The sequence below is a fragment of the Crinia signifera genome, chromosome 3, assembly GCF_055691185.1.
Source record: "Crinia signifera chromosome 3, ASM5569118v1, whole genome shotgun sequence".
NCBI classification, from domain to species: domain Eukaryota; kingdom Metazoa; phylum Chordata; class Amphibia; order Anura; family Myobatrachidae; genus Crinia; species Crinia signifera.
In genome coordinates, this window is record NC_139219.1 from 322,202,868 (window position 1) to 322,227,271 (window position 24,404).

At 45.2% G+C, this 24,404-nt stretch overlaps 1 protein-coding gene across 1 annotated transcript in view; it reads left to right on the forward strand.

Moving 5' to 3' along the window:
• The window catches only part of FAM167A (family with sequence similarity 167 member A), a 62,068-nt gene continuing 37,664 nt past the window's right edge, over positions 1–24,404 (forward strand). Inside the window, exon 1 of the mRNA XM_083178775.1 lies at positions 1–23. The gene's annotated coding sequence lies outside the window, so the exon portion shown is untranslated. The remainder of the gene's footprint in view (positions 24–24,404) is intronic.

Genomic DNA, 24,404 nt, shown 5'->3' on the forward strand with positions numbered 1-24,404 from the left:
TTGTGTCCTATCAGCGGCTGCAGGTAAGAATCACCTGCAATCTGCTACATAGGAGATCAAACAGAATACATTGTTTACTGGATACCAATAAGTGCATTATTTTATATCAGAGGTATAGAACTTGTGGTTTGGCAGATGCTGTGGAACTACAAGTCCAAGCATGTCCTATCAATACACTCTAACTTGCAGGCCAGGTTAGGACTTCAACTTCAGCAGCTGGAGCATGGCTTTGTTTGTGCTGCCCAGAGCCCTGTTATTTCCTGCATGTAATTCCATACCTCCCTCCAGAGAACAGTTATGTAAAACATTTCCTTTTTATACCTACCAAAGACCCTGAAGGAGGGTAGGTCTCTGTTCTACAGGATATTTGTGGAAGTTTAGATAGAGATTTATCTCTTAGAGAGCATTTCTCATATTAACTAGCTAGTGACTTTTTCTATCACAACCTGCAAAATGACAGAACTTTATTGGTTGCCATGGGCAACTTCACTATATTTCTCTCCAAGATTTGATACAGCTCCCTCTTAATATGTACGGTAAGACCATACTGCCTACGGTTCATGTTTTCTCTCTGCCCCCTTGTGGTAAAATGCATATTTGCATAGGGGGCTGAACTTACATCACACACCATAGATGTGCGCAAAAGGCAAAATAGTTCTAATTTAGAGTTGCGCAAAAAGTCAGCACCCCCATTTCACACAAAACACGATTATTAACTTAGCCTCACCCACTTTTAATAAGCCATGCCTCATTCATGGTATCTCAATAAGGTCTTTGGGAGTTATATGACTAAAAAGGAAATGTTTTACATAACTGTTCTCTGGAGGAAGGTATGGAAGTAAATGCAGGAAATAACAGGGCTCTGTGCAGCACAAACAAACCCATTAAAAAGAAAAAGGGGTTCAAGAAAAAGTTTGTGTGCAAAATAGAGCAGCCTCATAGGTCTTCATGTCTTTAAGAAAACTTTAAATAGTGTATAAAATAAATGTACTGTATACATATATAATCAATAAAAACATATATATATATATATTTTTTTTTTAATTCCCAAGATATCCTTTCATGCTGTTTCAAGAATTGTTGCTGTCTTGCTTGCGACAGTCCTATCTCACAAAAAAGGTTTTCCCTGAAGAAATCACAAACACATGTGAAGAAACGCGTCAGCAATCTCTTTTGATATACTGAATTACTGGCGAATAATGTGGTGATAAGTTCATAAAGACACTATTCTTTTACTTCATTTAACAAATTTACAAACTTACAACTAGTTTTGTTAATTGCGGACCCTCAGGGGAGATTCATTTTAACCTACAGACGAGGTTATATTAGAGACTCACCCATCTGTACAAGTATCTGCTTAATATACTGCTCCTTGCCCTAGTTGTGCATTGGAGATTTGATATACGTAGTGCTACACTGAGCAGTATTACTCACCTTCTGTTGACTTTAAATTGTCCTTTGTGAGATTAGATTGACACCAACAAGATAATAACAATTTATGAAATAGCCTGCATTCTTTTTTAATACGGTAGTGGGGTGGTTTTTTTTAAAAGCTCTTTATTAAAAAAAGTGTATGCAATACTTTTTTTTCCAGGAGATAGATCTATAGGATCCCTCTCCATTAAAAAAACATTATTGTAGTGAATAGCCTCAATAAAAAATTAGAATTCTCGGGTCTAGAACCCAATATTTATAAATATGCCAAAAATCTGTTAATATTTATTGTAATGTCTTATTTCTTTTTATTGGGTGTGGAATCATAGATCTACACTGTCCAGTTAGACAGGCAATAGGCTGATAATATATCGTCGACGTGTTTTAGGTCGTCAGGTACAAAAGAATCGACAGGTAAATACATTCAAAATATTCAAACTTCAAAAGTGTTTAAGAAAAAAGTAATTTTTCATATGCCCAGGACACTACGACATTTATGTGTGTTAATGTCGACACCTGTTGACATGGAAACCAACTAGTGTAGCGCGTACCCTCGCATGGTGCCTTGCCGCGCTCATCACACTTTACCGTAACCAATCGGAATCTATGTTAATGTTAATATATGAAAAAGCCCCAGAAATGTATATAAAGACGTCAAAAATTCATGTCTAGCTTTCCATGCGTCTACGTTTTTAATATCAACCTTTTGCCTGTGTCGATCTCTTGACAATGTCGACTATTCAGTACCTCAGTAAATTTGATTGAACCATCTGTCATACTTGCCAACTTTTAAAATTGCCTCTCCGGAAGAAGCCTGGAGAGGACAGCCGGATCTCCAGGTCAGGGGGCGGGGATGGGGGTTGACGACTCAAAGCCCCGATTTGCATCCTTTTAGTCCCGCCCCTTGCCGCGGACCTGCGAAAACCGGTAATTAGTGCGGCACGGCAGGGGGGTGCGGGGGCTGCCTGACAAATGCAGGAGGATTGCCAACCTTCCCGGGGGGCCAGGAGGGGGACCTAATTTTCGGGAGGCTCCCAGGAATTCTGGGAGGGTAGGCAAGCCTGCCATCTGTGCTGAGCAACGGATATCTTTACAATCTGGACTGTTGGGGAGCCTTAAGGACCGCGTTTGGGAACCTCTCACCTATGCGCTACTCAGCCAATGCTGATATTGGGAATAACCCCCGGCCTCCGTGTTTATTGATCACCTGTCAAAAATAACGTAAATGCTCTGACAGCAGTAAACCATCTTTACATGGAAGCATGTATATATGACCTTACATGTATTTGGGTAACCAGAACATAAATTGTACCAGTCACGGGTAAATGTAGCATAACGTGCACAAACCAATTCCCACAATATATAAAGTATTTGTTGCTCTACATTATTATTTTTAAATGACAGTTACAGACCATAGCTTTAATATAAAAATACATTAAGCAGGGTTAACTGTGCATCGGTAATACAGACAGTCAGCACCAGGGGGAGCCAGGTGACCTCTCAGTGCTGCAGCATCATATACAGTACAGTAGATGTTTTCTTAACCTCTTCATTCATAACAAAAAATCCTGACAATTTCTGAGCGGTTTTTGGAGAAACTTTTTGCCAGGTAAGTGGTTAGCCATTGGAGGTGGGAGTTGCTGGACTGGTTTGGTGGTGCATCCCCATAGTGCTAAGGACCTGTTTGAGCGAGGTGACCTTAACAGGTACAGATCTTTAGCCAAGTGTATGCTAAGTTGCTAACAACCTCATAAATGAAATATAAAAAGCGATATATGTTAACAGTAATGAGTGCATAGTGCACCTGCAAACCCCCTCTGTTCAGTCTGAGTACACTTACCTGACTCCTCTTTCAGGATGCCCGCATTCCAACTGCCTGTTGTCCATATTCTATATACCGGCAGTGGTGTAGCTAGGTGCCACGGCGCCCGGAGCAAGGGCATGTTTCGCCCCCCCCCCCCCCTTCAATTTGTAGTAGGCTCAACATTATACCACACACCATAATGCCCATTGCACATTTTAGCAAACTTTGTAATACCCATTACACATAAAGCCACACGCCGTAATGCCAATTACACATAAGGCCACACATGATGCCCATTGTTTACTATATAAAGCACCGCAATGCCCATCGCATACTATATAACACACCATAATGCCCATCGCATACTATATAACACACCATAATGCCCATCGCATACTATATAACACACCGTAATGCCCATTACATACTATATAAAACACTGTAATGCCCGTCACATACTATATAACACACCGTAATGCCCATTACATACTATATAACACACCGTAATGCCCATTACATACTATATAACACACCGTAATGCCCATTACATACTATATAAAACACTGTAATGCCCGTCACATACTATATAACACACCGTAATGCCCATTACATACTATATAAAACACTGTAATGCCCGTCACATACTATATAACACACCGTAATGCCCATTACATACTATATAACACACCGTAATGCCCATTACATACTATATAACACACCGTAATGCCCATCGCATACTATATAACACACCATAATGCCCATTACATACTATATAACACACCATAATCCCATCGCATACTATATAACACACCCTAACACACCGTAATGCCCATCACACACTATTTAACAAACCGTAATGCCCATTACAGATTTAACACATAAGTGCACCTTACCTACATGCTCCATGCCAGGGGCTTCATGCTCCATGCCAAGGGGTACTGAAACTGCTTGTTGCCAAGGGGGACTGAAATTGCTCGCAGGGAGGGAAGGTGGGAGTAATAGTGCGGATCAGGGATGGTGGGAGTGATAGTGCAGAGCAGGGAGGGAGGGTGGGAGTAGTAGTGTGGAGTGAGGGTGGGAGGGAGTAGTGTGGAACAGGGAGGGAGAGTGGGAGGGAGTAGTGTGCGGTCGGCACAGCAGTGGTGCTTGCAGTCACATGGCCACCAGTGCTCCCCCTCCCCCCTGTCGCAGGGTCTGCCCGCTCCCGGCTCCCCGTTGTGTCCGGGAGACGTGCTGCTATTTAAAATTCACATCTCCCGCTGGACCGCGCTAGCCAATAGTCCAGCAGCCACCAGTTGATTGGCTGCTGGATTGCAAGCGCCTATTGGCTAGTGGTCCAGCGGGAGACGTGAATGTTAAATAGCACCACGTCTCCTGGACACAGCAGGGAGCCGGGAGATAGCGGGAGAGACGGAGTAGGCACTAGGCAGATGAGATTGCAGGGGAGCGGTGGAGCTGGCGGTACCGGCACGGCTCCGGCCACCTGAAAGCTTCCAGCGCCCGGAGCTTGTGCTCCACCGGCACCGCCCTCGCTACGCCTCTGTATACCGGAGAACGCTATTTCAGTCTGAGCCAGATCCTATATTTGCCTATGCCAAGGGCCGGATCTGCTACTGTGTAATGTAACGTGAATAAGGGGCACAAATATGTGGCATGACCAACCCCATTTTCTGTAATGCCATGCCCCCTTTTTTGGACGCATAGGAATATGGTGAAAGAGGGTTCACCAGTGTCCTTTCTGTTACAATATCTAGTTGTGGATCTGGTTAATAACAATCAGCTTCTTGTGTCCGGTATTCGGTTCTCCTGAGCAAGCTGACCGCCCGTAATTACAGCTGAACCATCACACAGAGGCCATTGGGGTAGAAACTTGCGCATAAGCACCTTTTAGGAGGAATATGACTTGTACCCGTGGAGATCTGGTACTGTGACATAAATGACTGTCAGTAGCAGTATGTATCGGCATCTGGACCGGGCTGATTGATCAAAATACTTACATTGATATCAAGTATTCGCAGCTGGGGGTTCACCTGATTTTCGGCACCTACCGGTCAGAGAGTAGACGAGTGTGTGACAGATATAAATACAATAATCCAGGGGTTCCCAATCTTTTTCTAATCACGGCACCCTAGAGTATCAGAATTTTTCCAAGGCACCCCTAGGCCCCAAAAATATATATTAAATTAAGTAGATTGTGTTTATATGTGCTTCTAAGGTTCAGTTATGTGGTAAAGGGCAGGGTTTGGTTCTGATTGTACACATTTTATGATTGGCAGCCGCCAGTACTGGTTTTGTCCAGAAATAATTGATCCTAAATAATTTGAACTGGTCCTGGACAACCAACCTGAGGCACCCCTGCAAGTGTCCCGAGGCACCCCAGGGAGCCTAGGCGCAGTTTGGGAACCACTGCAATAATCCAATGTGTTCCAAACACACCAGAGCATGTCTTATGCTGCGTTCTCATTGCCGCCCCTGCAAAATCATGGGTTTTTGTTCCCGTGTTTTTGGCGGGGCACAGAGCATCTCAGCTCTACAGACCCCATTCATACTGTACCTTAGATCCGGGAAATTCCCGTGTCTGCCCCGTTCACACTGCTTCCCCTGGTATGCCTGCCATCAAGCGTGTGGCATCTAAGAGTATCTTTGATTGGCTGTTTAAAAAGCAGCTTTGAGCAATTCAATGAACTTGCTATTTTGCATTTTGTGAGAAAAACCCGGGTCTAACCTGTTCACACTGCCATACACCCGTGTCACTCTATCACTCTCCATTTTATCACTTTTTGAAGCTTGATACCTCTGCACTTAAGAAAACACTATATGGGAAACCTCCACCTTTTATAATAACCCCGTAAATGTATTTATTAATAGCTGCACCCCAGACCCCAGAGCTGGCGTTCCAGAACCAATTCCGCTAGTAATGTATATATACGTATTTCACGTTTCCCCGTCCAGCTCCAGGATTACCGCGGGCTGAACGGGAGAGCCGTGTGTCGCAGCTGACACTTGTTATTAGAATTGAGCAATGTTTTCCCTCTGACACATTTGGTGTGGCAATAACATACAATTACAGACATAAAACTGAGCACAGACTAAATTGGTGGAATCACACGCCCCATTAGTGCAAACAATGTAGTGGAATGTGAGGCTGGGGAGAGTAACCACACCTATGGACACAAATGAAACTCAATTACTTTTTAAATGTGTTGCCCTTGTCACCCTTCATTTTCATGTGCCGGGCCGCCTGCTGGCGTTCATTAGGCAATCACAATGGGCCGTGGTTAATTGGCCGAGCGCTGTGCGAGCGAGGAACTTGCGGATATAACTCCGACCTGTGTTTAGAAAGTTTGTAAACAATATGGTGACGGAGCAGATGTATTACAACGAACAGGTCGGGTAAATTTAGAGCCACGGATGACATTTTTGTTTATGTCCTGGGTTCCACGGATTGTTTATTGTGCACAACTGTAACCATGCAGGAGACGGCGAGTGCTGGGATGTTGTTTTATATTACACAACTGGAACCTTTTATGGAGAGTTGGCAATTATTATTTTTTTTAAACCTAGGAGTCAGGATGAAAGTGTAGGAGCCAGACACATGGGAATATGGTCATTATGTCGACATGCATTGGGTCAACACCGTAAGTCGACATGCTGAAAGGTCAACATGGGTCTAGGTCGACATGGGTCTATGGCGACATGTCATTAGGTTGACACAAGCATTAGGATGACATGGGCAAGGTCAACAGTCAAAATGTCAACACCATTAGGTCGACATGCTGAGAGGTCGACATTGGTCTAGGTCGACATGGGTCTAGGTCAACAGGTCATTAGGTCAACACAAGCATTAGGTTGACATGGGCAAGGTCGACAGTCCAAATGTCGACATGGGGTTTTTCACTGTTTTAACACAACCCACCCAAATCTAACTCTCTCTGCACCTGTTACATCTGCCCCATCAGAGCTACCATTGCAACTCCTGATTGGCTGACGAACCGTGGGCTCCAATTGGCCCACAAGCCGGCTTGAGTTTTGAAATAGCTGCGGACATGCTCTGATACAGCTGGGTGGGTTTCCACCGCTCTGCCCAACTGGTGCCATTATTTTGTGTTTCATTTGCTGGTCCTGTGCATTTAATAGAATAAGAAGGACTGTGGATTCCTGCATCGCCTGTGTATTAGAACATGTTCTTCTGTGGATTTCTGCATCGCCTGTGTATTAGAACATGTTCTTCTGTGGGGCAGTACGGATAGTGTAAGGGTTAGCATTACTCCCTCACAGCACTGAGGGCATGGGTTCAATACCCACCATGGCCCTAACTCTGCGGCGTTTGTATATTCTCCCCGTACTTGCGTGGGTTTCCTCCGGGTACTCCGGTTTCCTCCCACAATCCAAAAATATACTGGTAGGTTAATTGGCTCCCCCAAAAAAATGAACCCTAGAATGTCTGTGTGCGCGTGTACATGTGGTAGGGAATATAGATTGTAAGCTCCACTGGGGCAGGGACTGATGTGAATGGTCAAAATATTCTCTGTACAGCGCTGCGGAATATGTGTGCGCTTTATAAGAAACTGCTAATAAATAATAAATAAATTCTGTGGATTAGAACATGTTCTTCTGTGGATTTCTGCATCGCCTGTGTATTAGAACATGTTTTTCTGTGGATTTCGGCATCGCCTGTGTATTAGAACAAGTTCTTCTGTGGATTCCTGCACCGCCTGTTTATTAGAACATGTTCTTCTGTGGATTTCTGCCTCGCCGGTGGATTTGAACATGTTCTTCTGTGGATTCCTGCCTCGCCGGTGGATTTTAACATGTTCTTCTGTGGATTCCTGCACCGCCTGTGTATTAGAACATGTTCTTCTGTGGATTTCTGCCTCGCCTGTGTATTAGAACATGTTCTTCTGTGGATTCCTGCCTCGCCGGTGGATTAGAACATGTTCTTCTGTGGATTTCTGCACCGCCTGTGTATTAGAACATGTTCTTCTGTGGATTTCTGCATCGCCTGTGTATTAGAACATGTTTTTCTGTGGATTTCGGCATCGCCTGTGTATTAGAACAAGTTCTTCTGTGGATTTCTGCCTCGCCTGTGTATTAGAACATATTCTTCTGTGGATTCCTGCACCGCCTGTGTATTAGAACATGTTCTTCTGTGGATTTCTGCCTCGCCTGTGTATTAGAACTTGTTCTTCTGTGGATTCCTGCACCGCCTGTGTATTAGAACATGTTCTTCTGTGGATTCCTGCTCCGCCTGTGTATTAGAACATGTTCTTCTGTGGATTCCTGCACCGCCTGTGTATTAGAACATGTTCTTCTGTGGATTCCTGCACCGCCTGTGTATTAGAACATGTTCTTCTGTGGATTCCTGCACCGCCTGTGTATTAGAACATGTTCTTCTGTGGATTCCTGCACCGTCTGTGTATTAGAACATGTTCTTTTGTGGATTCCTGCCTCGCCTGTGTATTAGAACATGTTCTTCTGTGGATTCCTGCACCGTCTGTGTATTAGAACATGTTCTTCTGTGGATTCCTGCCTCGCCTGTGTATTAGAACATGTTCTTCTGTGGATGTCTGCACCGCCTGTGTATTAGAACATGTTCTTCTGTGGATTCCTGCACCGCCTGTGTATTAGAACATGTTCTTCTGTGGATTCCTGCCTCGCCTGTGTATTAGAACATGTTCTTCTGTGGATTCCTGCTCCGCCTGTGTATTAGAACATGTTCTTCTGTGGATTCCTGCACCGCCTGTGTATTAGAACATGTTCTTCTGTGGATTCCTGCACCGCCTGTGTATTAGAACATGTTCTTCTGTGGATTCCTGCACCGCCTGTGTATTAGAACATGTTCTTCTGTGGATTCCTGCACCGCCTGTGTATTAGAACATGTTCTGTGGATTCCTGCATCGCCTGCACATGTTCTTCTGTGGATATCTGCACCGGCTGTGTACAGGGGCGGATCCAGGATAAAATGACAGGGGGGGCACCATGATAAAAGAGGGTTTAGGTGGGGGAGGGGCGGTGTTAGTGGTGCCAAGTTACATGCTAAGAGAGCGGCAGAGAGAGGGTGGGAATGGGATTAAAAATAGGCCCTGGCATTTAAAGTACGCAGGCCCACCGTGGCAACAAAAGTGAAGGATGTAGTTGTGCGCGCGCCAAAGGCACGCTCTGGAAAAGGGGGTGTGGCCACTCAACAGGGGGCATGTCCTTGAGTGTAGTGTACAACACCATATACAACTTCTACACATTATGCAACAAAATACTAGACCCCATTATACTTGCCCCTTACACATGATGCCAAATGGAATGAGCCAAAATTCACATAAAGCCACACGGATTGTGTCAAAATTCACATAATGCCACATGGATTGAGCCAAAATTCACATAATGCTACACGGATTGAGCCAAAATTCACATAATGCCAAATGGATTAAGCCAAAATTCACATAATGCCACATGGATTGTGTCAAAATTCACATAATGCCACACGGATTGAGCCAAAATTCACATAATGCCAAATGGATTGAGCCAAAATTCACATAATGCCACATGGATTGTGTCAAAATTCACATAATGCCACATGGATTGTGTCAAAATTCACATAATGCCACACGGATTGAGCCAAAATTCACATAATGCCAAATGGATTGAGCCAAAATTCACATAATGCCAAATGGATTGTGTCAAAATTCACATAATGCCACATGGATTGTGTCAAAATTCACATAATGCCAAATGGATTGACCCAAAATTCACATAATGCCTCAGGGATTGAGCCAAATTCATAAAATGCCATATGGATTGAGCCAAAATTCACATAATGTCACATGGATTGAGCCAAATTCACATAATGCCACATGGATTGAGCCAAAATTCACATAATGCCACATGGATTGAGCCAAAATTCACATAATGCCACACGGATTGAGACAAAATTCACAAAATGCCACACTGATTGAGCCAGAATTCACATAATGACACACAGATTAAGACAAAATTCACAATACGCTTCATAATGTCCATTGCACGTTAAGTTATACGGCATGATGTCCATTATGTATTATGCCAAACACCATAATGCCTATTAAAAATTATGCTACATACAGTAAGTGCTACTTATCTACATGCTCATTGCCAAGGGTTCCATGCTCATTGCCAGAGGTTCCATACTCGTTGCCATGTGGGATTACATGCTCATTGCCAACGGGGAATACATGCTCGTGGTAAATGGGGGACAGCCGCCGACAGGCAGAAGTGATAGCTACTGACAGTGGCAGAGCCTGGCTGTATTCCGAGCACTGCAGGTCCCAGCTATTTGAAATAATACCCATTTCACACCAGAAAATGCATTCCCAGGTTGGCCCCTTTTACACCAGCCTAGTCCCTGCATTTTCTGGTGTGAGGGGGAGAGAAAACCACCCCTCCCCCCCCTTAACCAGTTATCTAATTTAACCGGCTATATCTTCAGAACTAACTGACCCATTTACATGAGACAAGTATCATATTGAAGAACTTTTGAGTGGGCTTTGAATGATTTTGGTCCAGTGAAACTGAAACGTTTGGTTCCAGAGTAATCTGCCCTCAAAGAACATGAACAGCCATGAAATTACATTTCAAAAATAAAAAAATCGATTTACACGCTATATCTCTGGAACCGATTGACCAATATGGACCATCCTGATATCATATTGAAGGCCCAGCGATTTGGAATTGAATAAAATCATTTACAAGCTCCTGTGATGCCAGGGGGGGGGATCTGGCAGCTGTCGTAACCGGGTCCGGGTCGGAATTGACGGGTCCCATATTATCCTATGGGGAAAAAATGTTACAGCTTTGCCAGACGATATCTCCGGTTCCCGGGGGGTTAGAGACATGGGACTGGGCTCGTTGGAAAGCTCTGGTCCTCATCTACAAAATGAATGACAGGGGGGGCACGTGCCCAGGTGCCCCCCCCCCTGAATCCGCCACTGGCTGTGTATTAACACATGTTCTGTGGATTCCTGCACTGTCTGTTGTGTGTATGGGGATTTCCAGCACTGTAGATGTATAAATTCCCCGGCTCATCTTGTGCGATACATTGTGTCCTGTGCACCCTGCGATTGATGAATTATTCAGCCGGCCCTGCGGATGGTAATCGCGTTCTATCACCCGGGGACTGAAGCATTTTATCCACGCTGCGGTTTTCACTGCAGATTATTGCCACAGAGTCCGGAGTTGTCACATGTAACTGCCATAACCTCTGCAGTGTTGCAAGTAAGGTGGTACGGGGTGGTACGGAGTACCTGTAAGAAATATGTTGCAGGTACGCAGTACCACTTACCCACTGACCCACTGTCATTTCTATTTTTATTTTAAGTTTTAATATAATGCATCCGCAGCCCGCCCACCAAGCGTTATGAGTGGTGCTATATGCAGCTATCGGCTACTGTTGATTTAGCCTGTCACACCAACAGGCATCAGCAGCTACGACAGCATGAAGAGCAGGCTCCACAATTGTAAGCACAAGCTGCCCGTCACTCCCCCAAGCAAGAGCCAACCCACCCCCTGACATTCCCTGTTTCTCATTCCTTGTCTCCTGATGCCAAGCCACTATTGTCATTTAGTCACTCCTCTAGCTTTGTGTGACCACGCCCCCTCATGGCACATGGCCACGCCCATTTTTGGTGGAGGCTATTAGTACCACCAAGAAAAAAATTCTACTTGCACCACTGAACCTCTGCCACCATTGCAGGGGCTCTACAGGGATATCCTGTTCTTATGGTTATTCTTTAGCTGAATAAAACAAAGACTCCGGCCACGGTGTGATTCTGTGGCGTTTATAGAGTCACATCCGGTCTGCAGTCAATGGGCCAGATTCTCTAAGCTTCAAAAGTGATAAAATGGAGAGGGATAAACAGCCAGCCAATCAGCTCCTGCCTGACATTTTTCTTTTTCTGTTTTTGAAGCCGCCATTTCCACCACCATTTCCACCACCAAAAAAATTGGGGCAATGTTTGTCCCTATGCTAGTGGAAAAGGGGTATAAAAAGTAACAAATAAACATATCATAGTCATAATTCTGCAAATAAACTTGCTCCATATCAATATTGCAATGTGTAATAAAGTCCTGTTGTCTGTTTGTCCATTTGTTAATATCCAATCTAGAAAGCCTGTAACCGTGTACACCCCCCCCCTCCCACACACACACACACACACACACACTCCCATCCCCGAACTTGTGACACTAGTCAGACCACATGATAATGTAATAATAACCATGTGGTTTGCAATAGGAGATCTGTGATTTTGTCTGGGAAAAGCTTAAACTACTGGTACCCTTTGGTGGATTCAGATAAGGCAAAGACCAATGAGTGACATCATCAGAGGAGATCTGTTGGGTTTGAGGTTGTCTGTGGTGGCGCATCCTTCTTATACCCCTTTCAAACTCGCAGAGCCGGGACATACCCGGGAATGTGTTCCCGGATGCTTCCCGGGACTCTACCCGGGAATGTACCCTTTCACACTGCACTCAGACCTGGGATCGACCCTGGACAGCACCATTCACACTGATCCCGGGAAATCCCTGCAAATACATATGCATGTCATTAGAAATGGACTCCAGGGCTCTGAAAGATGACATCAGCATTTGTGAGCCCAAGAAAGCTCCAATCAGCAGCTTTTTTAAGGTCGTGTGTACCCAATCCCGGGTACAGGACCATTCACACTGACCGCATCCAGGGTCGATTCCGGATGTTCATCCCAGGATATTCTTTCAAGACCCTTTCACACTGAGCTAAATCCCGGGTTGATGCGCATTCATGCGCAAAAACCCGGGAGATTTTAGCAAGTGTGAAAGGCAGGGGCGGATTGGCCCACCGGGAATCCGGGCCGTTTCCCGGTGGGCCGGCACATTTAGATCAGAAGAGGCCGCCCAACCTACCTATCTGGGCCGCGGCCCGCTGAGCTGCTATCTCCGCCGGGCTGGGCCGCGGCCGCAGCACAGTGCCCTAATTCAAGGTGGCCGCGGCCAGCCTCAGCTGCTCCCAAAGTTAAAATGGCCGCGGGAGGGCTGGTGCGCATGCGCGAGCGCACACAGCAGCTCCCGCGGCCTGGAGCAAGTCTGGCAGCGCTGCCTGCCCACGTGATGCTCCCCAGCAGCAGCGCGCAGGAATGTTTCATGCGCTGGGCTGGGGAGTGGGGACTCGGAGCTGGATCTGACGGGCAGCAGCAGGCAGGAACAGAAAAGGTCTGACTCTGAGGGATGAGTAGTGTCTGCCCCCCCCCCCTCAAATGACCATTGTAATGTGCAAGCTATTACAAAGCCCATTCCAAACTGAGCTCTAGAGATGACTGCATACAGGCCAGCCTGAGAAGCTAACTAGCTAACCAATCACATGTACGTGTTAGCTAATGCATCCCCTCCCCTTACTGGCCTGCATGTGATAGCCACTTTCTCTGCTATTTCTTTGCATGGTCAGATAAATTAGTATAATATTACATTGTAGTTCTCTTTGCAAAACAGAATTAATTTGCCATGTAATTGGAAAGGTCTGGATAAGTTAAGACTTTATAATGGTGGCTCAAATCACTAGTTGTCAACACGCTGTCAACAAATTGTAGCTCTAATCCCATATATTGGTTCTTTACCAAACACCCATCTGTGAAGTAAAAAAAAATTATTGACTGCTAAATATACTGCAGTGTTGACAAGGGAAGCTGTCCGTTACGCAAGGATGGGTGTGGTATGCGCCCTTGACAGTCGGTATTCCGACTGTCCTTTCTCCGACATCGGAATCTCTACTGTTGGGACTTCAGCATGGAGGCAAGTACATCAAACCCGTTTGCAGGATCGCTGCACTCACCATGCTGCGGGCTCGCTGGGTTCGCCACAGGTTCCATTCTCTATTAGAGTTGTGGATCCCAATGAGGGAAAATAGCCCGGGATCCCGACGGTCAGGCATTTAGCAGTCGGAATTTTGATATCGGAGAAACAACTGTCGGAAATCCCGACTGTCAGAGCATCATTTAGCACCCGCAAAGATTATTCCATGAATTTTTGCCTTAGACTCCTGGGAGCATCTGGCCGCACACACGCATCAATAAACTGGAATATAAGTGTCTATTTATACCCCATTCATACCACAAATTCCGGGGTCGCTCCAGGGATTAGGACATAGGTCTATTCCGGATACATTCTATTGCGGATACAAGTGGGAAATGCTACGGCGCAAAGTCGAAGGGTGGGGGAGGAGTCAGCACTGTCAGCTCCATACTTTGAACATACCTCCCAACATGACCCTCTCCAGGAAGGACACATTGCTCTGTTCCTGGACTTCCCTATTAATTTATAATTACCATCACCTGTGGTGAAGCACCTTTCTTATCAATTAACCTGCTCAAAACAGGTGATGGCAATCATAAATTAAGAGATAAGTCCAGAAACAGAGCATTGCGTCCCTCCTGGAGAGAGGCATGTTGGGAGGTATGAAGCTGCATGGGTTCTGCAGTAATATTAATTTAATCTCAGCGATTTTCTAGAAAGCTGAATTATTTTGCATGCTTATATCACTGTAGTATGGGGCTAACATAACTAATCCATCCTTAATTCTTCACCAACCAGCTAGTGCTTTAAATGAAAATAGATCCATCTATCACGAAGAGGAAAAACTGTAGAGCATGATTAAAAGTTTAGTTGTCTTTTTTAGTTGTGTTGGTTTAAATGTCATTGTTTGCTAGGTACATTTTTGAAATACAATAGTGTCCATTTGACTGATGTAGGGTATGATGTCATGTAGATCTAGAAATAGATGTCAGTGTGCATTTTGGCTGTCTCACATGAGTTCCTTTTCAAAAAATTCAGAAATTAAATGCACGCAAAAAGTGCTTCTTTTAAGCTCACCCCGAGGCGTGTTTGTCCTGGAGACTTTGGGCCTTATTTTGGTTCATTCTTTCTGACAAAATCCTTCTTAGATGGACAAAACCATGTGCACAGCAGGGGGGGCAGATGTAACATGTGCAGAGAGAATTAGATTTGGGTGAGTTATTTTGTTTCTGTGCAGGAAAAATACTGACTGCTTTATTTTTACACTGCAATATAGATCTCACTTTGAAGTAAAACCCCACCCAAATCTAATTCTCTCTGCACAAGTAACACCTGCCCCACCTGCAGTGCACATGGTTTTGCCCATCTAAGAAGGATTTTGTCAGAAAGAATGAACCAAAATAAGGCCCTTTGTGAGGAATGAAGAATAATGACATGCCCTTCAAAAATGAATGTATGGACAGTAGCAGGTCATTGCAATGACTTAATCCTCTGATAGTTTTGTCAATATTATGGTGTTTTTCATATCACTTAAGAAGCCCATACATGCTCCGTTTTGCGGCTCTGTTATGTACTTTTAAAGTACACTTCGTATCGGATCGCATGCATTGTGCATGCACTGCGATCCGATACGATGTGTAGCTAGTACAAAAAGTATGTGCAGCACATACTTTTTGTACCGTACTATGTGATGCGCGGGAGCGCGCATCGCATAGTACAGAACGGAGCCGGACCACAACGGAGCGTGTATGGGCTCCTTTAGTCCTGTATTCTTTAGGAGAAAATACTTTGTCCAAGAAACTGAGACATAATATGTTCATATGCCGTATGGCAATGGAAATATAGTTGAACTGTCCGCATTCAGAGTCATCACGTTGACAGTTGGGAGACCCCCTGTCACCCCCCCCCCCCCTCTATCTCCCCAGCCCCACAGGCTGCAGAATAGACCCTGTACGCATGTGCCTATTCTGCAGCCTGAGGGGGGGACATAGCCAGCAGCTCAGAGAGCCACTAGCCATGCCCCCACAGCGGCAAAAAATTTAGCGTGGCCTTGTCTAAATAGGCCACACCCCCATATTGATAGGCCACGCCCCCAAAAAACGGGGGCGCGCAGGTGCGTCCCCCCCCCCTTAGGGCTGCTTCAAGATATTTCCCGGGCTGGTTTTAATTCCCAATCCGCCCCTGGTGAAAGGGGTATTAGTGTGTAACGCCTGCACCCCTAAGGAAGACGGGCGACCATTCCAGAGCTATGAGACTGCCAGGTCACTTATCAGGTATTAAGGGAAGAATCTAGCCGTGTTTTCGGGCCCTATTATATTCTCCCACCACACCCTAGTGGATGGTAGGGCATGAGATACCGCATGTCGGCACATGTCGGCTCAAAAAATATGAAAAACCGCATGTCGACCTTTGGCTGTCAACCTTCCCTTCAACCTAATGCTTGTGTTGACCTTTTGCACCTGTCAACCTTAGGTATGTCGACCTTTTGTATGTAACCTCAGTGGTCGACCCAATGTATGTCGACCGTAATGGTTTCGAGTCGACCTAGCTATCGTTTCCCCAAAGGCCAAGGCCAGGGATGGCTGAATGTCGGCAATATGTGTGCTTATTATATAAGCCATCGTTAATCCTGCAAATGATACGTTCAGTTCTCTGTTCCATGGAGCTGTAGCACATGAGGAAGTATTGAGCGCTGTTCTCAGCCGTGGTTCCTCTGTAGTGGTTCTCGTTAACCATTTCCTGGCCCGGTATGAGATGAGTATCTGGGATAATTCGGCATGTGAGCGCAGTCATCACGTATGCTGTCCTGTGGATACACTGGAACAATTATCTGGTTCCAAATACGATTATGACATTGCCCTGCAGTCACCCTCATGTTATATTACATTACTTTCCCACACGCCAGATCCCTATCACTGGAAATGTTGGGTTTCCTGTGTTCCCTATACAGAGTGATATCTGTGGAGATCGGACAACCATTATAAATTGTGCTTTTATTTTCATGGCACCCACACAGCCAGATATCTCTGCAACGGTATGTTACTGCAGCGGTATGTTACTACAGTGGTATGTTACTGCAGCGGTATGTTACTACAGTGGTATGTTACTGCAGCGGTATGTTACTGCAGCGGTATGTTATTGCAGCGGTATGTTACTAGAGTGGTATGTTACTGCAGCGGTATGTTACTGCAGCGGTATGTTACTAGAGTGGTATGTTACTGCAACGGTATGTTAATACAGTGGTATGTTACTGCAGCGGTATGTTACTGCAGCGGTATGTTACTGCAGCGGTATGTTAATACAGTGGTATGTTACTGCAGTGGTATGTTACTGCAGCGGTATGCTACTACAGTGGTATGTTACTACAGCGGTATGTTACTGCAGCGGTATGTTACTGCAGCGGTATGTTACTGCAGCGGTATGTTACTACAGTGGTATGTTACTGCAGCGGTATGTTACTGCAGCGGTATGTTACTGCAGCGGTATGTTACTGCAGCGGTATGCTACTACAGTGGTATGTTACTGCAGCGGTATGTTACTACAGTGGTATGTTACTGCAGCGGTATGTTAATACAGTGGTATGTTACTGCAGCGGTATGTTACTGCAGCGGTATGCTACTACAGTGGTATGTTACTACAGTGGTATGTTACTGCAGCGGTATGTTACTGCAGCGGTATGTTACTACAGTGGTAGGCTACTACAGTGGTATGTTACTGCAGCGGTATGTTACTGCAGCGGTATGCTACTACAGTGGTATGTTACTGCAGCGGTATGTTACTGCAGCGGTATGCTACTACAGTGGTATGTTACTGCAGCGGTATGTTACTACAGTGGTATGTTACTGCAGCGGTATGTTACTGCAGCGGTATGTTATTGCAGCGGTATGTTACTAGAGTGGTATGTTACTGCAGCGGTATGCTACTACAGTGGTATGTTACTGCAGCGGTATGTTACTGCAGCGGTATGTTACTAGAGTGGTATGTTACTGCAACGGTATGTTAATACAGTGGTATGTTACTGCAGCGGTATGTTACTGCAGCGGTATGTTACTGCAGCGGTATGTTACTACAGTGGTATGTTACTGCAGCGGTATGTTACTGCAGCGGTATGTTATTGCAGCGGTATGTTACTAGAGTGGTATGTTACTGCAGCGGTATGCTACTACAGTGGTATGTTACTGCAGCGGTATGTTACTGCAGCGGTATGTTACTAGAGTGGTATGTTACTGCAACGGTATGTTAATACAGTGGTATGTTACTGCAGCGGTATGTTACTGCAGCGGTATGTTACTGCAGCGGTATGTTACTACAGTGGTATGTTACTGCAGCGGTATGTTACTGCAGCGGTATGTTACTGCAGCGGTATGTTACTGCAGCGGTATGCTACTACAGTGGTATGTTACTGCAGCGGTATGTTACTACAGTGGTATGTTACTGCAGCGGTATGTTAATACAGTGGTATGTTACTGCAGCGGTATGTTACTGCAGCGGTATGCTACTACAGTGGTATGTTACTACAGTGGTATGTTACTGCAGCGGTATGTTACTGCAGCGGTATGTTACTACAGTGGTATGCTACTACAGTGGTATGTTACTGCAGCGGTATGTTACTGCAGCGGTATGCTACTACAGTGGTATGTTACTGCAGCGGTATGTTACTGCAGCGGTATGCTACTACAGTGGTATGTTACTGCAGCGGTATGTTACTGCAGTGGTATGTTACTGCAGCGGTATGTTACTACAGTGGTATGTTACTGCAGCGGTATGTTACTGCAGTGGTATGCTACTACAGTGGTATGTTACTACAGTGGTATGCTACTACAGTGGTATGTTACTGCAGCGGTATGTTAAAACAGTGGTATGTTACTGCAGCGGTATGCTACTACAGCGGTATGTTACTGCAGCGGTATGCTACTACAGTGGTATGTTACTGCAGCGGTATGTTAATACAGTGGTATGTTACTGCAGCGGTATGCTACTACAGCGGTATGTTACTGCAGCGGTATGCTACTACAGTGGTATGTTACTGCAGCGGTATGTTAATACAGTGGTATGTTACTGCAGCGGTATGCTACTACAGTGGTATGTTACTGCAGCGGTATGTTACTGCAGCGGTATGTTACTACAGCGGTATGTTACTGCAGCGGTATGCTACTACAGTGGTATGTTACTGCAGTGGTATGTTACTGCAGTGGTATGTTACTGCAGTGGTATGTTACTACAGTGGTATGTTAATACAGTGGTATGTTACTGCAGTGGTATGTTACTACAGTGGTATGTTAATACAGCGGTATGTTACCGCAGCGGTATGCTACTACAGTGGTATGTTACTGCAGCGGTATGTTACTACAGCGGTATGCTACTACAGTGGTATGCTACTACAGTGGTATGTTACTGCAGTAGTATGTTACTGCAGTAGTATGTTACTACAGAGGTATGTTACTACAGTGGTATGTTACTGCAGCGGTATGCTACTACGGTGGTATGTTACTGCAGCGGTATGCTACTACAGTGGTATGTTACTGCAGCGGTATGTTACTACAGTGGTACGTTACTGCAGCGGTATGTTAATACAGTGGTATGTTACTGCAGCGGTATGCTATTATAGTGGTATGTTACTGCAGTGGTATGTTACTGCAGTGGTATGTTACTGCAGTGGTATGTTACTACAGTGGTATGTTACTGCAGCGGTATGTTACTACAGTGGTATGTTACTGAAGCGGTATGCTACTACAGTGGTATCTTACTGCAGCGGTATGTTACTACAGTGGTATGTTACTGCAGCGGTATGTTACTGCAGTGGTATGTTACTGCAGTGGTATGTTACTGTAGCGGTATGTTTCTACAGTGGTATGTTACTGCAGCGGTATGTTACTGTAGCGGTATGTTACTGCAGCGGTATGTTACTACAGCGGTATGTTACTGCAGCGGTATGTTACTGCAGCGGTATGCTACTACAGTGGTATGTTACTGCAGCGGTATGTTACTGCAGCGGTATGTTACTACAGCGGTATGTTACTGCAGTGGTATGTTACTACAGTGGTATGTTACTACAGTGGTATGTTACTACAGCGGTATGTTACTACAGTGGTATGTTACTGCAGCGGTATGTTACTGCAGTGGTATGTTACTACAGTGGTATGTTACTGCAGTGGTATGTTACTGCAGTGGTATGTTACTACAGTGGTATGTTACTGCAGCGGTATGTTACTACAGTGGTATGTTACTGCAGCGGTATGTTACTGCAGCGGTATGTTACTACAGTGGTATGTTACTGCAGCAGTATGTTACTACAGTGGAATGTTACTGCAGCGGTATGTTACTACAGTGGTATGTTACTGCAGTGGTATGTTACTGCAGTGGTATGTTACTACAGTGGTATGTTACTGCAGCGGTATGCTACTACAGTGGTATGTTACTGCAGTGGTATGTTACTGCAGTGGTATGTTACTACAGTGGTATGTTACTGCAGCGGTATGTTACTACAGTGGTATGTTGCTACAGCGGTATGTTACTGCAGCGGTATGTTACTACAGTGGTATGTTACTGCAGCAGTATGTTACTACAGTGGAATGTTACTGCAGTGGTATGTTACTACAGTGGTATGTTACTGCAGTGGTATGTTTCTACAGTGGTATGTTACTGCAGCATTATGCAGTGGCGTAACAATAACCCTGCAGACCGTGCGGTCGTAAAGAGGCGCAGCGTAAGTGTGGAGGCCGGGGGTCTGCGGAGCTATTGATGTGCTTCCCTAGCCCTGCCTTACCCCGCTGGTGCTTCTTGCTGTTGCCGCCACCGGGTGTGTGGCCAGGACTCACAGATCTACTTGTCTGTGGTCCCGACTCTCCTCGGGGCTGGCTCCTGATAATGGAAAAAATAGCTCTCACAAAATGTCCGCTCCCCCTTACAGCAGACACTTTTTGAGGATGCATGATAGAATTCAGAGAAATTGGTTCCATATATTTACACAAATTAATGTGTAAGCCCCCAAGCTGTCATCAAGGCTTCTTTGTATATTGGGGTTCCCTATTGCTACAGTATATCTAGGTGCAGGGTGCGGCACCCCAAAAACTAGCACAAGCTAGAAAGCCCAGAGCAGCACACCAGTGAAAATACTATAGTGTTAATAAGGATTATTGATAGGAAGCTGAAGCTATATAAAGATAGTGACAGAGAAAAAACATGAAATAAAATGAAATGTAATTAAAATATTTAAGATATAATGTTAGTAAGAAAAAAATAATGCAAAGTGTTAATATAATGTAAAGGTGTGCCACACTAGAGCCACCAGTCCAGTCCAGGGGCACTGCACATCATACCACCATTACCCTAAATTGTGTCTACGATTAGCAGGGGCGTAGCGCCAATTTTTGCGCCCCCCCCCCCCCCCCCCGCGGGATAATTTCGGACATTGGACTCATAAGGAGCCAGGCGCCGGGATGCAGAGTAGTAGATATGCGGTCCCGACTCCCGGCGGAATACAGGCGTGGCGGGGGAGGCAGGGGCTGGGCACAGTAAGGAGAGGGGTGGAGGACAGTGGCCGGTGCCAGCATCCGGCACCCACGCAGCCCCCGCTCCCCCAAGCAGCAGCAGGGGCTGCCTTACGATATCTACGCCACTGACGATTAGCCAACAAGGAGCCACATGATAATGACTCCTTAATTAAATATATCTAAACTAAGAGCTACCTTACTTGGAGAAACCCCATAATATTCCTTGTGGCATATCAGGACTAGAGATGAGCGCTGGGGTCGAAGATTTGGATTTGGATCGTTGCCGGGATTTGGATTTGGCTTTGTCAAACAGCGGTGAAAGGCTTTGGATTTGGACTTGAATTTTTTTCAAAAATGGTAAAAAAAAAACGCCCAAATCGCTTCATTTTTGTGTTTTTTGTCCCTAGAGTAATATTAACCTCAATAACATTAATTTCCAGCCCCTTCCAGACAATTTTGACAACTTTACAGCTCACAATGTTGTTTTCATTCAATTTAGGCCAAGGTCTGCAGCAAGCTGGCTGGTTATTAACACACAGAACTTCTGACAGTATCAGTATGGTGTATTGGGGTGCAGTACACACAAACAATAAAGAAGAGCAACATTGTTTTGTTTTTATTTTATTTTTTTATATCTTGTATAACGCTGCGTGGAGGCCGAACAATCACACACAGACCTTCTGACAGTATACTATGGGTGCAGTACAAACAAACAATGAATAAAGAAGAGAGAAATTTATTTGGATTTTTTTACTTTAATTATTTTTAATGCGCAGCTTGTATAACGCTGCGTGGACGCAGAACAACCACACACGTAACTTGTGGTGTATACTATTGGGGTGCAGTATACAGCAAAAAATAAAGAACAGCAAAATGTATATTTATATTGAATGTTTTTTTTCATGGACTGGGCTTGTACAGTATAACACTGCGTGGACCATGGAGGCAGAACAATCACACACAGAACTTGTTCTGCTTCTGACAGTAATATATATGTATGGTGTATTGGATTGCAGTGCAGCACACCACAGTGACCACACACCACAATGAAAAAAAAAAATTGAATGAAAAGCTGACTGCCAGCCTGCCTGTGTACTACTGTACCCCACTACACTGACTGACAGTCTGCCTGTGTACTACTGTACCCCACTACACTGACTGACAGCCTGCCTGTGTACTACTGTACCCCACTACACTGACTGACAGCCTGCCTAACACACAACCAGTACAATTACTACAATATAAGTATATTATATATATAATATATAACCCAGCACACAAACCCCTCTGCTCTGAGTCTGCACTGCACAAACCCCTCTGCACAGCACAAAGCCCTCTGCACTGCACAAACCCCTCTGCACTGCACTGCACCCCTCTGCACTCAGTGGCAAACACAGGATTTTCAGAAGGGGGTTTCCAGAGGGGTGGAGCAAAGCACGGAGATGGACACTTAGGTGACCCAGTATATGCCGGGTCAGTTAAAGTATTATAGATAGACCAAATGTATATAAATAATAATAATATACACACACACACACACACACATATATATATATATATATATATATATATATACATACATAACAGCAGTGTAGACCCCTGTGCATATCAATGTATTGGGGCCCCTACCGATCCTCCAGCAGTAGGGGTGGGGGAAGTTTTGATGTCCCGCAACTGGCAGGGGGTATTATATCAACCGCTCAGCATGTAGGGCCTGGATCAGTAATTTCCACTAATTACCCCTACACTGCACAGATGGTGGTAAATGGGGTGGGAGAAGGGGGCATTGGGCTGAATGAAGGGGCCCTGATACATAACTTCCAGGGTGGTAGAGGATGTTTTATATGCAGAGGGGTGTATAGTGGAGTGGGCTTATTATTCATAATTTCCTGGTGGGAGGACAGCTTGCTTGACTGCATATATCTCCAGTTTCCAGAAATAGATTTCTTAGATTTTAATGGAATTAAAAACTAGAGAATCCCACCTACCAAATGGTACTGGGGACTAGGGGATCAGAGTTCAGGAGGCAGATCATCCGCCAACGAGAATATAAAACTACATACCAGGTGTGTGGAGCTGGAGCAGTAACCAGCTGCTGGAAGGCTGATATCTCTGGTTCTGGGCAGAGTAGAGACAAGCTACTAGTGTCCCTCAAAGTGGAAGAGTCTCAGCTTTTGGAATATATCCTCAGAAAAACTCTGTCAGACAGAACCTGAAATATCTGACTGGGAATTGCAATTAACATGCTTGGATGGGGACCACTGCTTTGAAGTCAGATATCTCCGGTTCCCAAGGGCCGATTTTTAAAATTCTTGTACCCATGGAAAGAGGAGACCCCAGCTTTCAGTCTAGGGCCCTTAGACTCCTGGGGGGGGTTCTGGGTACTCAGAAACCCCCCCTGCGTGCGCTACTGGCACTGACTGCACTGCACCCCTCTGCACAACACTCCTCTGCACACTAATGATGACAAGTTCAACACCCTTCTAGCCTACACAACGCCCAGACCCACCACGAGCAGAGCTGTGCGCAGCTGGAAGCGTGACTGTAAAATGGTGCCGAATTCTCGGGACGCTGAGCTTACAGACTTGGTGTTTTCACGAGAATCCGATGCCAGATTCCCGCTTTCGGCCGCGCTCAGGTTTCTGAACAAAGCCAGGAACTCGCGAGTGTGGCTTGCGGTACGTCAGGCCAGCTATGTTCTGAGCGGTTCGGATTCCACGGAATCTAGACCGCTCACCTCTAATCAGGACCCACATCTCCTCCTAATATGGGCTCCCTTCTGCCTCTCACAACATACATATAGAGAGTGGCAGGTGCTCAGTTAGTTTAGTAATACCATTCAGGTGCATGGGAGGAGGGGTAATACTGAGTAATGCTGGCCA